This window comes from Lissotriton vulgaris, chromosome 1_2 (genome assembly GCF_964263255.1).
Source record: "Lissotriton vulgaris chromosome 1_2, aLisVul1.2, whole genome shotgun sequence".
NCBI lineage: Eukaryota > Metazoa > Chordata > Amphibia > Caudata > Salamandridae > Lissotriton > Lissotriton vulgaris.
The window spans coordinates 344,116,331-344,130,723 of NC_141686.1; the positions used below are offsets into that span (position 1 = coordinate 344,116,331).

Below are 14,393 nucleotides of genomic sequence, written 5' to 3' on the forward strand. Positions count from 1 at the left end.
TTCTTTTGGATACTGGTGCGGCTAAGAGTTCTATCATGTACTCTAAACTCCCTGGCGCACCTTTGTCTGGCTTGATGAATGTCTTGATGGGATTTTCTGGCGCCCCAGTTCGTAATCCGGATTCTAGTCCTTTGCCTCTTTCTATTGGTCCTTGTGAATTGGAAGCACCCCTTATTCTAACGACAGGTTGTGGTGAGAATCTGTTGGGTTTGGATTAGTTGAAAAGATTGCATGCAACATCACATTGTTCTCCTTCGGGAGTACATCTTACATTGGATAAGAGAGTGATCTCTCCAATGTACTTGTCTAAAGATCGTCTTCCACTGGAATTGCGTTCGCTCCCTGATACTCTGTCGGCTACAGGTCCCAATGATGTTGGCCTCTTGCAGATTCCGCCCTATGTTGTTACCCTCAAGTCGAATGCTAAGCTACCTCGCATTCCCCAATACAAGATCTCTAGTGATGGTGAGAGGGCTCTTTTAGCGATTATCTATGATTTGCGATTATCTATGATTTGGTTGAGAAAGGTGTGATTGAAGACACAAGAGGTAATGTGTGTAATAGTCCTGTTCTGCCTGTCCTTAAGCGTACTGATTCTTCTCAGCCACCTGTGTATCGGTTTGTGATCTACCTTCGAGAGGTCAATAAAATTGTCGTGCCACAGTTTCCTATTGTTCCGGACATTACTGCCTTACTGACTATGATCCCTGCTTCAGCTGCTTGGTTTTCTGTCATCGATCTGAAGAATGCTTTCTTTAGTATTCCGATTGCTGAAGAAAGTAGGGATATTTTTGGCTTCTCTTTAGGAGGCCGAAGCTTCCGGTTTAAGCGCGCTCCTCAAGGTTATTGTGAGAGTCCCTCCATCTATAGTCAGGCTTTGAAAACTCAGCTTGATGCTTTTGTCTTGCCTCCTGGTGCTACTCTTATACAGTATGTTGATGATCTGCTGGTCGCTGCTGATGATGAAGAGATTTGTAAAGCAGTTACGCTTTCTTTGTTGCGACATTTGTCTGACCTTCACCATAAAGTGTCACCTTCGAAGTTGCAGTATTGCCGCCAAGAAGTGACCTACTTAGGTCATCTCTTGTTGAAGGAGGGAAGACAATTGACCCCAGAGCGTATTCAAGCGATTGCTCAAATGATTGTGCTATCCACACAGAGAGAGGTGCGTGCCTTTTTGGGTATCACCTCGTATTGTAGGCAGTGGATTCCGAATTTTTCTCTGTTAGTGAAACCTTTGTTGGCACTTACCCTTAAGGATACACCAAATCCTCTTCCTTGATCTGACGAATGTCAGAAGAGTGTTTCTGAGTTGCGTGATGCATTGTGTTCTGCTCCGGTGTTGGGTACTCCCGACTACAGTAAGCCTTTTACACTCTACGTACACGAGAGAGAAGGTTGTGCGTTGTCAGTGTTGACGCAACAATTTGGAGACAAGCAGCGCCCATGTGCGTATTTTTCAGCTACTTTAGATCCGGTAGCTAGGGCGTTGCCGAGTTGTTTGAGAGCTACAGCAGCAGCGGCTGTTTCTATCCGACAGTCTGCTGGTTTGGTATTGGATAATACATTGATTGTGATGTCCCACATGCAGTGGATACCTTATTGAATAAAACAAGGACTCAGCATCTTACTAGTACGCGTTTGCCAGGTTATGAGTTGACGCTTTTGGCTAGTAATGTGCACATTAAGCGGTGCAACACGTTGAATCCAGCTACATTGTTGCCGATTTCTGTAGAGACAGATGCTCAGGAACAGCATGATTGTTTTCTCCGGTCAGAGGAGGAAACGAAGGGTAGAGTTGATCTGAAAGATACTCCTCTTTCGAATCCAGATGGTACCTTATGGGTAGATGGTTCATGCTTTAAGCTTCCGAATGGCGATACGACTGCAGCATATGCGGTTACGACTTTGCACACGATTGTTGAAACTGCACGTATTGCACAGAATTCAGCTCAAGCAGCAGAGTTGATTGCACTGACGATAGCGTGTGTGTTGTCGAAAGGAAAGAGAGTGAATGTGTATACTGATAGCCAATATGCATTTGGCGTGGCTCATAGTTTTGGACGTTTGTGGAGAGAGAGAGGATTTCTTACTTTGTTGCGTTCTAATCTAGGACCTTGATCGATACTGTGACCTTATGCCCCTATTCGGCTATAAATCCATTTATTCCCTATATTGGCATAACCGTTCAAGTGCAATATTCAGAAACTCGTCTCTGGCCTCACACGAACAGAGCCACATTTCAGAATAGCTTTCTCTGCCACTCCCTTTGCAACCAATTAGTGCAATGACATAGCAGAAGTTACTATCTGAGATTCCTAGGTTAACACTCCGAGTTCTTCAACAAGATAAAAACTCAGCAACCTGGAAATCCCCGCTTGCTGTGTTTTGATTAGTAATAGAACTCTAATGAGCACTGATAGACGATCACTTCCTAGTGACATCTTTATTGACGTCTTATGTCCAAAAACTTACGTCAAACAAGGCACCTTTCAGGTATAAATATTACCAACGTTGCCTTAAGCAAACGCTGTCTGCTGTTCGCTGATGTTGCTGCTGTTTACGCTAATGCCATCGCTGAAGTTGATACTGCCAGCTATCTCGCTGCTGCTGAAGAAGCTGTCATGCTGATGATACCATAGCTGCTATCGCTACTGCTATCGCTGCTAACTAGCGAACGATGGTGTGATGAACTTAGGAGCTGAACAGCCGCCCCCTGCAAAGAGTCCAGCAGATGCAAGCTGCCCGCGGACGCTGCCCCTCCTCCTCCTCCTCGACGCGCTGAGAGAGACGCTGTCTTTTCTCCTGAAGAGAAATCCAGCTCCGGCGTTTCTGGTCTACCCTTGCGGGTGACTGGGATATCGACCCCCTGAAGGAGATACCAGACCTCCATCATTCTATTCCAGAGGTATGGTGTTGACTAAACCCTTAGAGAGAATTCTTGAAGCAAACCTTGGCAAAACCAACTTAAAATAAAGCTACTTACTTACTCCCCTCCCAAGTATTAGGCTTAGGTCAGGTACACTGGGGTAGGCGTAGTTAGAAGCACCAGTTGAGTATTTTAGCCTAATGTATATATGAATGTATATATGTTTTATTCATTTTAAACCATTGTATGGCTAAGAAACCATATCAATGCTTTTACAGTATTATTTCGCAATACTTATCTTACTGTACGTACTTTTTATAATAACAAGTCTTGCAATTGTGGCAATTCATTTCTCTTGTACGAGAAGAAAGACTGTTCAATAAATGTTACCCTTTATTGAAAAACGCCAGTCTCTCTATTCTCTACATATTGTGAAAGTAAACTGCACAACCACTGACTGAGTAAAATAACTGTCTATTGTTTCACACGACCCTAGAGATTGACTCTTGATCTGAGGAGCAAAGTTGTCATGTTGCACGGTTGTTGGAAAACTGAATCCCTTCTTGGCTGTGCCAGGGAAGCTGATCACTTCCTATTCAATTCAGAAAAGGGGGTGGTGATGAACAGAGTGTCTGAATTAAGCAGACCACTCTTACCCAGTCCAAAGATCAGGGCTTGATCCATCACCGTTATTTATCTCACTGCACCATCCCAGCTCAGAACCTGGCTATATGCAAATCAGTCTGTCCCTGTCCCAGTGCATGATGGGAACAGGGCAAACCAAACTACCAAGCCAATTCTTATACTGGGAAGGAAACAAGCTACCGGGTACCGGTTTCTGGCATTTCAGCCGTCGTCGGCCCGGCTTGCTTGAATCCTGATGGTGCAATGAGCAAGGGACTCACATCTGAGTATACCCTTCCACGCTTATGGTGGACAAAATGATTCAGAAAAGGGGGTGGTGATGAACAGAGTGTCTGAATTAAGCAGACCACTCTTACCCAGTCCAAAGATCAGGGCTTGATCCATCACCGTTTTTAGCTCACTGCACCATCCCAGCTCAGAACCTGGCTACATGCAAATTAGTCTGTTCCTGTCCCAGTGCATAATGGGAACAGGGCAAACCAAACTACCAAGCCAATTCTTATACTGGGAAGGAAACAAGCTACCGGGGACCCGTTTCTGGCATTTCAGCCGTCGTCGGCCCGGCTTGCTTGAATCCTGATGGTGCAATGAGCAAGGGACTCACATCTGAGTATACCCTTCAACGCTTATGGTGGACAAAATGATTCAGAAAAGGGGGTGGTGATGAACAGAGTGTCTGAATTAAGCAGACCACTCTTACCCAGTCCAAAGATCAGGGCTTGATCCATCACCGTTTTTTAGCTCTTTTTTTCTGAATCATTTTGTCCACCATAAGCGTGGAAGGGTATACTCAGATGTGAGTCCCTTGCTCATTGCACCATCAGGATTCAAGCAAGCCGGGCCGACGACGGCTGAAATGCCAGAAACCGGTCTCCGGTAGCTTGTTTCCTTCCCAGTATAAGAATTGGCTTGGTAGTTTGGTTTGCCCTGTTCCCATCATGCACTGGGACAGGAACAGACTAATTTGCATGTAGCCAGGTTCTGAGCTGGGATGGTGCAGTGAGCTAAAAAACGGTGATGGATCAAGCCCTGATCTTTGGACTGGGTAAGAGTGGTCTGCTTAATTCAGACACTCTGTTCATCACCACCCCCTTTTCTGAATCACTTCGTATTCAGTCAAGAAAGTTTCCAGTGACCTCTGAGCTAGTTGGTAACAACCCCAATTAAGTTTAGCATAGTCAGTGGAGGACTGGAAGATCCGCACTTCTACGTCGATACTACTGTTTATGTTATTCCAATGCGCAGGGCCTATTGGGAAAATAGGAACTACACTACAACTTTTCATGGTACAAAAATTCAGCATGGCCAATTAGTGAATGAACTTCTTGAGTCACTTACTTTGCTGACACAAGTTGCGATTGTGAAATGCAGTGCACATAGGAAGGTTACGGATGATGTTGGTCGTGGTAATGCGTTTGCGGATGAAGTAGCGAGAGAAACGGCGAAAGATGTGACGAGTCGTATGTATGTTGCAGGCCCTGCTAGATGGGTTATGGCAGGAGGAATGTGTGAAGATACAATAGAAAGTGTGAAATCGATTCAGGCAGAAGCTACTGAGAAAGAATTGAATGTGTGGAGAGAGACCACGGGAATGTTGGATTCGACTGGCTGTTGGGTTGAGTTGTCGGAGCACCAGCGATGGTTGTTGCCTGATGCGTTTGTGCTCCCAGTGGTTACAACGGCTCATGGATTGGCTCACATCAGTTCAAAAGGGATATGTAAGTTGTTGGCTCCAGTATGGCAGAAAGCTGGAATTCCTAAATGTGCTGAGAATCTGGTTAAAAACTGTATGTTTTGCTTGATGCATAATCCTGGCAGGGGACCCCAACTCCAGCGGGTCATTTCGCTCCTCCAACGTATCCGTTTGAGGTGTTACAGCTGGATTTTATTCACATGGAAAGATGCAACAACCTAAAGTATGTCCTTGTGGTTGTTTGTGCCTTTTTCCGATGGATAGAGGCCTGCCCCCTCAAGGATAATACTGCTTTATCTACAGCCAAGGTTTTGCTAAAAGAATATTTCCCCAGGTATGGTTTGCCGAGAATGGTATGGAGTGACAACGGAAGTGAATTTGTGGGTCAGATTATAAAGAAAGTGTGTGCGGGTTTGGGAATCAGGCAGAAATTTCATGCTGCGAATTACCCCCAGTCAGCTGGTTTGGTTGAATGCTACAAGGCACTCTTAAGCTTAAGTTGGCCAAGATACAAGCGAGCACTGGCCTTACACGGCCCGATGCTTGCCGTTGGCACTTTTGTCAAGGAGGACGACAGTACATTCTCGTGTGGGACTTAGCCATTACAAAATTGTTTTTGGTCGCCTGGCGAATGTTTGGGGTGTGCCAAGGCCGAATGAATATTGTGACATCGAGTATCCTATGTTGGTTGATTACTTACATGACTTGACTGCTAAATTGCGTGTTCTTCACCAACAGGTGCACAATACTTTACCTTCAGCTTCTGTGGATGCAGGTCACTCGATTCAACCTGGAGACTGGACTCTCGTGAGGAATTTACAGAGGACAAAGAATCTGGAACCGAGGTGGACAGGTCCATACCAGGTGTTATTGGCGACTCTGACTGCTGTCAAGGTTTGTGGCAAGAAAAATTGGGTGCACGCCACTCATTGTAAAAGGATACCCTTACCCTTACCATATGACCAATGGGTCAGAAATGGTATTGCTCATTCCGAGACTGAAAGGGTTCTGAGATTTGTGCCTTTTAGTGATGCATGTTTGAAATGGACTCAGTCGGAACGTGCGGATGACGAAGTTCTGCAAGAAGCTGTGCCATTGCATTTGAGACTTGATACTACGCAACCAGAGACGCTTTTCGAGGATTAGACGTGTCTGGTAAAGAACGGCATTATCTGAGGTCTAACATGGACAAATAAAATCTGAAATTTTTTGAGAACTATACTCTTTCAGACAAGAAACTTTTTTGTTCTATTTTTCTTTTTTGAGCTACCATCCGAGCTCAGCTGCAGGGTCACGGTATAAGTTCTTAAGGGGTGACCCGTGTATTGACGAAAGGTCTGAGGTTCTAGGGACGTCTAGGGTGCCTGGACGCACACTTAAGTGAAGAGGGAAAATTGCAGTGAGCAGCACGTTAGAGGATGGAGTTTTTTTTAACTGAGAGAGTTGTTGATAAAATGGATTTTAAGACAAGATTCTATACATTAATACGTAGCAAATGTTTTATCATATTGTGTTCTTTTATGTTTTTAAGTATTACATTAGCTTGTGTGGGTTGGATTGTTTATGCTACACCACTGAAATCTGCACCCACCTCCCAACCTATGCTTTCTTTTTCTACTGTTTCTTTGCACCAATTTTACACGTTGCCTGAACACGAACAGACAAGGAGGTCAGAATTTGTTAACAATTTGTTTATACAGCTGTTGCATCAGCATCAGTTGGTAGTAAATATCACTGATTGCTGGGTTTGTGGTCTTATGCCTCCTACGACAGATAGAGGTATGCCTTATTTGGTTTTGCCTTTTTCTTTCAATGGGTCTTTATGGGCTTTTCAGACTATGTTCATCTATGCAAATGAGGTATATCCCTTACGTTCCGTGAAAGACAATCCGAGAAATAGTGCCTTGATAAAGGGAATAGTAGATATGCTTCGAGATACTGATGCATATAATGCTATCCCTAAGGATGAGGTGCAGGCTTATGTTGGTTGGAATGTGACTGGATATAGTACCAGCTTGACAGAGAAGGAGAGACGAAAAAGGTCTCCCCCGATTTGGATTGTACCACATCGAGGCCACTTTTGTTTGCAAGGTAGTGGTCGAAATCCGAGAGCTCAGCTAGGTAAGAGTGTGTGTGCTCAAACCTATGTTTATTCATCTCAGACTTCTCCTCCGTTCGTGCCAGCTAAAGGTACGTATTTTGTTTGTCACGACAGAGCCTATACATGGTTGCCGCCTGTTTTTTCGGGAACTTGTTATATGGCATTTTTGCTTCCCCTTACATACACTACTACTCCGGAATATCATAGGACAAGATATGGTAGAGGTGTCTTCGATCAGGAAGCTACTGCAGCACAGGAAGTAGGAGACTTTTTCAAGGGTTTCCTACCGTTTTGGGGTCCTATGGCCAATAGCAGGAACATACGACAACTTACGAGAGTGGTTGAGACCACTATAAATGAAACGGCAGGTGCCCTTAGTAATGTTACCACTGAGCTTCAAGCGGATCGTCTTATGATGTTACAAAACCGTACAGTTTTAGACATTATACTTGCAGATCGAGGAGGGGTATGCAAATTGATCCAATCTAGTTGCTGTGTTTTCATACCAGACAATGCCCCTACAGTATACAAGCCATCTCTAGACTGCATAAGGTTTCTGAGTTTATTCATGTGGACGAAGGAGACTGGTCGTTGACTGGATGGTTTTGGGGACTACTGTCCAAATGGGGATGGAAGATTCTGATGTTCTTTGGTATGGTTTTAGCTATCCTCTTCTCTTGCTGTCTTTGCATCCAGTGTGATCCCGCCATTTGCAGTCTTTGTGCTACCTTGTGTGTGCGGAGACCTGTCTCGAGAGAAATAGAGAGTAGTAGGATGATGCTCCAGCAACACCTTGATGATCTGATGAATATGGATATAGACCTAGATTCAGATTAACGTGAGTTTGGGTTATTGCCTACGTAATGCCAAAAGGAGGGTCTGAGGTTCTGTAAAATTCTGTCTTGTCTCGTGAGGTTATGTGGTTCCGTCACAATTATGGTGATGTTGTACCGTATTCAGTAAGTGCGGCTAATATGGAGTGAATTTGTCACGTTAACTAGCGAGTTCATTACGTATTCAGAGACTTTATCTCGAATATGGGTTCCCTTTTGTCTGTGCCTACATTTTGTGTTGCCATCACGTAGGCACGTGGGCCCGTGGAGGTAACCGAACGAACAAAGTTGCATGGGCTTCGCTGTTCATGCACTTATTAACTAGGCTTCTTCTTGACTCTAAGGTGAACTGTAAGAAACTGACCCCTTCACTTGAAACCGACCTCGTAAGCCAATTTCCTTTGTTGATCGTTGTCTGAGATTGCCAATCAATGTTCAGGACATCGATAACTTTTAGGTTCTTTACACATGCCTTATCTTGCTCGTTATCTGTCATTGTTTCTTTTCTATGCTTTTTCATTACATGCATTGTGCTTTCAATTATGGGTTTGTTCGGCTTGTGGAGATTGGATTTGGAACATTCCTAATAATTAACTTGTGGGTTGGGACAATGTAAAATGAGGGTTTTTGCTATGTGATACTTTGTTTGAAAATGTACCTTATTGGTTAGAATTGTGCGCAGTGGGTGTCCATTTGTAAAGTGAACATTGGGTATAAAAAGGGATCGCCTTACAAAATTGAACAGTTTCCGGAGTTGTACACCGTGTTGTATTTCTAGGACTTCTGTTACTAGCTGCAGCTAATAAATTTGGTCTTTGACGCCACCCAGAAGTATTCCGTGTCTCTGTATACCAAGACAGGTGAATCCGAAGACTTTGGGCATGCCCCTGGCGCCGCTGGGTTTAAAACCCGGTTCTTCAACTCCCAGGCGCTTTGAGGAAAATACAACGCTCCCAAGCGCTATGGCAAGGTCCAGATCCAGCAAAGCTCCTTAGGCAGGCAGGGGGGCAAGGTTGGGCCCAGGGGCCAGCTCACTGGCCCTCCAGGCAGGGAGGCAGTCCAAGGGGCGGTTCCTCCTGGCGCCCAGCAGCAGCAGCCCCCCTCAGATAGGATCCTGGCAGAGAACAACTTGTAAGGGGACACAGCCCCTTCTTATACTGTAAAATCCTTTGTCTGTGTGCAGGGTGGGGAAAGAACCAGTCTCAGCTGGTCTGGGCGCACCCTTGATGTGCTCAGCCCCTCACTCTATTCATTGGCAGGGCTCACAGGGGGCGGAGCCAGCATTGTGTGGGGAAAGCCCAGCCCTATTCAGGACCCAGGTGCACCACTCCCTCACATCACACATGCTAATCTCACACTCACCACCGGGGAAGACCCATCCAGACTCCTGGAGCCAGGCTCACCAGCCAGCTCCAGCCAATCAAACGCCAGACACAATTTACACTAATATGCCAACTCCTAGAAGTGGCACTTCCACACAAGACACAATCATGCTGCATACATCATTGCACAGCATTTAATCACACGATTCCGCACATAGCAAACTTGAGCCTGCACACCTCACGCATCAGGAACAACCAGGCACACACACATTCCCCATGCATTCCTATGGGAGGGCAGGACAACCTTACTCCACGCACTCAGAGTGCGCACGCACTTTCCACTGGGACTCAGTGAAAGTGCGCAGAAACCAAAAATCACTACCACTGGGTCACAAGTTCAAAGCAAAAAGTTTAGGGGTGAACCTGCAAGAAGGGCCAAGCCCAACAGTTACAAAATAAACCTTAAATGGCACAGCTGAAGCGGCGAAAGGGGAGGGGGTTGTTTGTAGTGTTGCTTCTGGTGTATGCAGCAGAAAAGGGGTAGGGTTGATGAAGCAATGAGAAAGAAATGTGAGTAGACTGACAGCAACATACTGGTTACCTTGGACTTCTGCGCATTATATACTAGTATCCCCAAATCTGGGGGCATTGCCGCCATACAGCATTTTTGGGAAATTGGAGACACCACTCTACTTGAGCATCCTGAAATGCTAATAGATTTGATAACTGTTGCTTAGGCTAACAATGACTTTATCCGGGGAGTAGTATGATTTTACAGCAAGTTGCAATAACTTAGCATGGCTAGATTATCAGGCACAATCGGTTATAGGATTTCACAATATGCACTAGGCTCTTCACAGGGTATCCTTCAGGATCACAACTGTGTTCTTCTTGTTCTATCTGGTGGAGGTGACTTAACAGCTGCATTTCTTATCCCTATGTCATTGTTACAATTGTGTAAGATACTTTATATATCCTGCTGCAGCCTTGAAAAAGTCTCTATGACGAAACACGTGACGGCTGCCTGTCTGTAATGGATTTTACGTCTCAGACGCAAGAAAGGTGAATAATTGTGGAAACAATAAATCACAACAAACATCTCTGATCTTGCAGTACTTCTTTACGGGCGACAAGGCATGGCCATTGGACTTCGCTGAGTGCTTCGGTATTCCTCTGCTCATTTGGAAGCGAGGTGTTGGCAGGATAGGCCTCTTTGCCTTAAGGAGGGGGAGCAGCTGTCACTTATCACAGTTGCACATCACAAAGGCTCTGCATGAGCACTCTCACAAAGAAGTTATCACTGGTCTTTTGTGACTCCAGACAAGCTGGACCCAGGGCAAGGAGGAAATGGATGCCTGACACGTCATGGCGGTGGAAGCCTCTAGAAACTACTACTAGTGGGCGCCAGGTATAAATATTGGACTCCAGACCGCAAAAGAATAAAAGAGGTCCCAGTGCCATCTCCTGTCCCTTCTGATACTTCATGCCAGTAAAACAACTCTCAACAAAGTCCCACAAAATTATAGTGTCAGAGACAATTTACATCACTGACACCTAGTGACCCCTCCTAACATATCTCACCCCTAAAATGAACTCTCAACGAAGTTCCACAATGCTAAAGTGCAAGATGTTATCTTGCGAGTATACTGTGTCTTTATATCGACACTGTTATTCTAAGCCTACATGGGGATTGTTTTGCCCATCTTATTCCAATATTATCTCGAGCATATATTGTCATCTCAAGTTGATGCTGCTTCCTATCCTACCATGTGCCTATAGCAGTGACCCATCCTTTGTAATGTCTAATAGTCTATGCTGATATTGATATACTACCTTTGATCTGGGTGTATACCTTGTATATATGCCCTCGAATATAAAGGACGTTTCTGCAGACTGACCAATAAACTCCATCACAACATCCAGCTCCTAGATACCGTGACCACTAAGAACCCAGTGACATCAACAGGCCCACCGTCGCTTCTCGGCATTCAAGGCCCCCTTTTCCTCAAAGAGATCCTACCAGATCGCCTTGGTGACCTTTTTCACACACCTCTGACACTCGCATCCCACTCTTCCAAAGAAGTGCCCACCAACTGTCCACTGAAAGGCCAATGTTACAATCAGGCGGACATCTCAGCTGTTGGAGGCTGCCTCTTGACCACTATGCACACCTCTGAATGCTTCTCCTGAAGTCTAACTTTGGTTATCCCCAGAAACAACTTCTGAGTATCACTTCAATTTCGGGAGTGTGGAAAGATACGCCCCGAACTCGTTTCTGCAAAACCTCTCCAAACATGCAGCTAAAAAGTACAAACAAAAAATCCTTAAAGAACACCCATAAACACTAATAACAGACATCTTCTAAATTCCAACACACTGAAGTCTTAAAATGGACTTCATCTTCTACACCACGAGACCCGCCAAAAGGAGAGAAAACGTCATTCAAGACCTTCATGTAACTACAGTGTTTGTTTAGATCCCTTGTGGATCTAAACAAACTATATCCCTATCCCATAACTTTTGCGGAGATCGGTTCATAACTATATACAGAAATGGGAACATCCTAAACCAAGCCACTGAACAAAATTATCTATTTTCCACTTTCCAGCTCTCTGCGCTGCCATGCCATTCGCTCCCACCACCACCCCTTCACCCTCTCCCATGCACGCCCTCATCTACTAGCTGAACCTTCTACTCCCAATCCCCCTCTTGCTGCCCCCACCTCTACCTCCCCTACAGCCTCTCTGATCCCGAGACGCACTGAAGCTTCTGTTTCGATACCAAAACTAATTGCCCCCTCTGCATGGCATACCTCCACTGCCCAGCTTGACTTATCTATCCCACCGGAATCCTCTCGGTCCTCCAACCACAGCAGGCTGGATACTACATTAGCCCAGGAGCGGCCAGTGCATGTAAGAGCGGTGGGAGGCCGGGGGAATGCGACAGACTACGACAATAATAATAATTTCTCCCTTGTTGTTCGTCTATTGAATCCCCCCCACCTGTCCCCACCACTCTTGATATTGGATATTGGGTCACCCTTGTGAGTCCCTGTATAGTGTACCATTGGTACCCAGGGCACAGGTGCACCCAAGGCCTACCAGGGGCTGCAGCATATATTATGGCACCCCTGGCTGGCCACTTAAATTGACACAACTGGCTGATCACTCAGCTGGGGCAAAGTCGTGTAAACACCCCTTGCTTAGGTATAGTATCCCTATACCTACCTTATATATAGACACATAGTAACCTATAAGTCACTCCTATGGCAGGCCTTAACAATCCTGGAGGCAGAGTGCTTGGTTATGTGTGAGATGGTGCTCTAGCATGAGCTGAGCCTGTCTGCAGCTTTTGGAACCATGTCGTTATAGCTGTTCTATGATATTGCCATACCATATACTTTTAAGTGCATTATAATCCTTGCGGTTAATGCTAACTTTGGTTTGGCTTTATCCAAACATGTCGTGTAAGGTTTCATACGCTTTGGAATACTACCCCCTCGCCAATTCTGGCGACGGGGTAGCATTCCACCCTTCTAGAGGGAGAAGACATGTTGAAACTACTGTACCCAGTTAAAGTTAACCAGAGCCCCAGCATCACAAAATGGATGCTGCTGCCACAGACACAAGTCTGACCTCCTGCCGCTGGGAGTCCTTCCAGTCAGGGAGGCCTGGACAATAGGTTTCCTTCCTGGGGAGGTGCGAGCACCACCCCAGACAGGACTTGTGTGTATTGGACAGAGAGGGCTGAATAGAATGAGACATTGCCTGAGTACACTAGGTGCTTCATGCAAACCCCAGTTCAAACCGGTTGCTGGGGCACTCCAGCCCCAGCTCTGGCACAAAACTGATCAAAGGAGAGGGGTCCCACCCATAGGAGGCACCTAGAAAGTAATCCAGCCCCTTTTAGTTGTATAAAGGTAGGAGCTGAGTTCTGAGACTTTAGATTAATCCTGAACTGAAACTTGAAACAAAACTCTGGACCTTCGACATTCTGCTGAAGCTGAAGACTGAAGAATCTCCCTTGTGGCCAAGGAGTGACCACCCTGGGCAACCAGGTACCATCCAGCCAATCAACGGCTTGCTTTGTCGACGTTCCCGCCGGAACCCGAGCACAGAGCCTGACAAGACCCAGACTTCCAGACCTCTCTGAGACCTCTCTTCACGACTGCAGCATAGCTGAGATCCGTGGAGGCAAAAAGACACGTGGGACCGGACATCTTGAAAAGCCTGCAACTTGCTAAATGTGCAGCTCCTGGGGCATCCTCGAAGCTGTGCACTGGGGATTGAGAAACCCTGAACCCGAGCTCCACCTACACCGAAGACCAGCCCTCCACACAGCACGAGTTCTGCGTGGGGCCCTTCTGCTTGTGTTCTGCTTGACGCGTTGTCCGGTTGCTGGCCCGTTGGCTAGTAGCCTCTGTGACGACAATCCTATTGAATCACATCGCTGGTCTGGTTGCTCCAGACTGGCCCTTGCTTCCCTGCAAGGGTGAAGCACCACAGACCTTGCTGGTCTGCACCAGAAGCCTTTGTTGTATCCTGCGTGGGTTGCCTTTGCCAAGGCTGGTTGACTCCAATCCGGAAGTCGACCCCTCCATCTGCGAGAACCTTCGTGGGCCAGCTCCTCTCCAGCACCTGGCTGTCCTCGACGCCTCCTGGTCCGTGTGGCTGCAAAGACAAGCTTCAAGACAGCACCTGATTGCTCCTCGACGTCGTCTGGTTCCTTCCTGGTTCCACCCGGTCACTGGCTAGTGACTCAGACTCTGTCCCCTTTGATTTCAGGTCTTCTTCATCTTCGATCCACCCCTGGATCCACCAGGACATCTTCCTCCTGGTCGCCTGCAGCATCTTTCTTCAAGGCTCCATAGGATTCAACGACGAAACCAGACACATCTTCACACCTATGCACCCGCCGTCCGTGGGTGAGG

At 46.2% G+C, this 14,393-nt stretch overlaps 1 protein-coding gene across 1 annotated transcript in view; it reads right to left on the minus strand.

Annotated features, from left to right (window-relative positions):
• Positions 1 to 14,393, minus strand: part of LOC147736733 (uncharacterized) — a 156,126-nt gene that overhangs the window by 98,648 nt on the left and 43,085 nt on the right. The gene's annotated exons all lie outside the window — the stretch shown is intronic.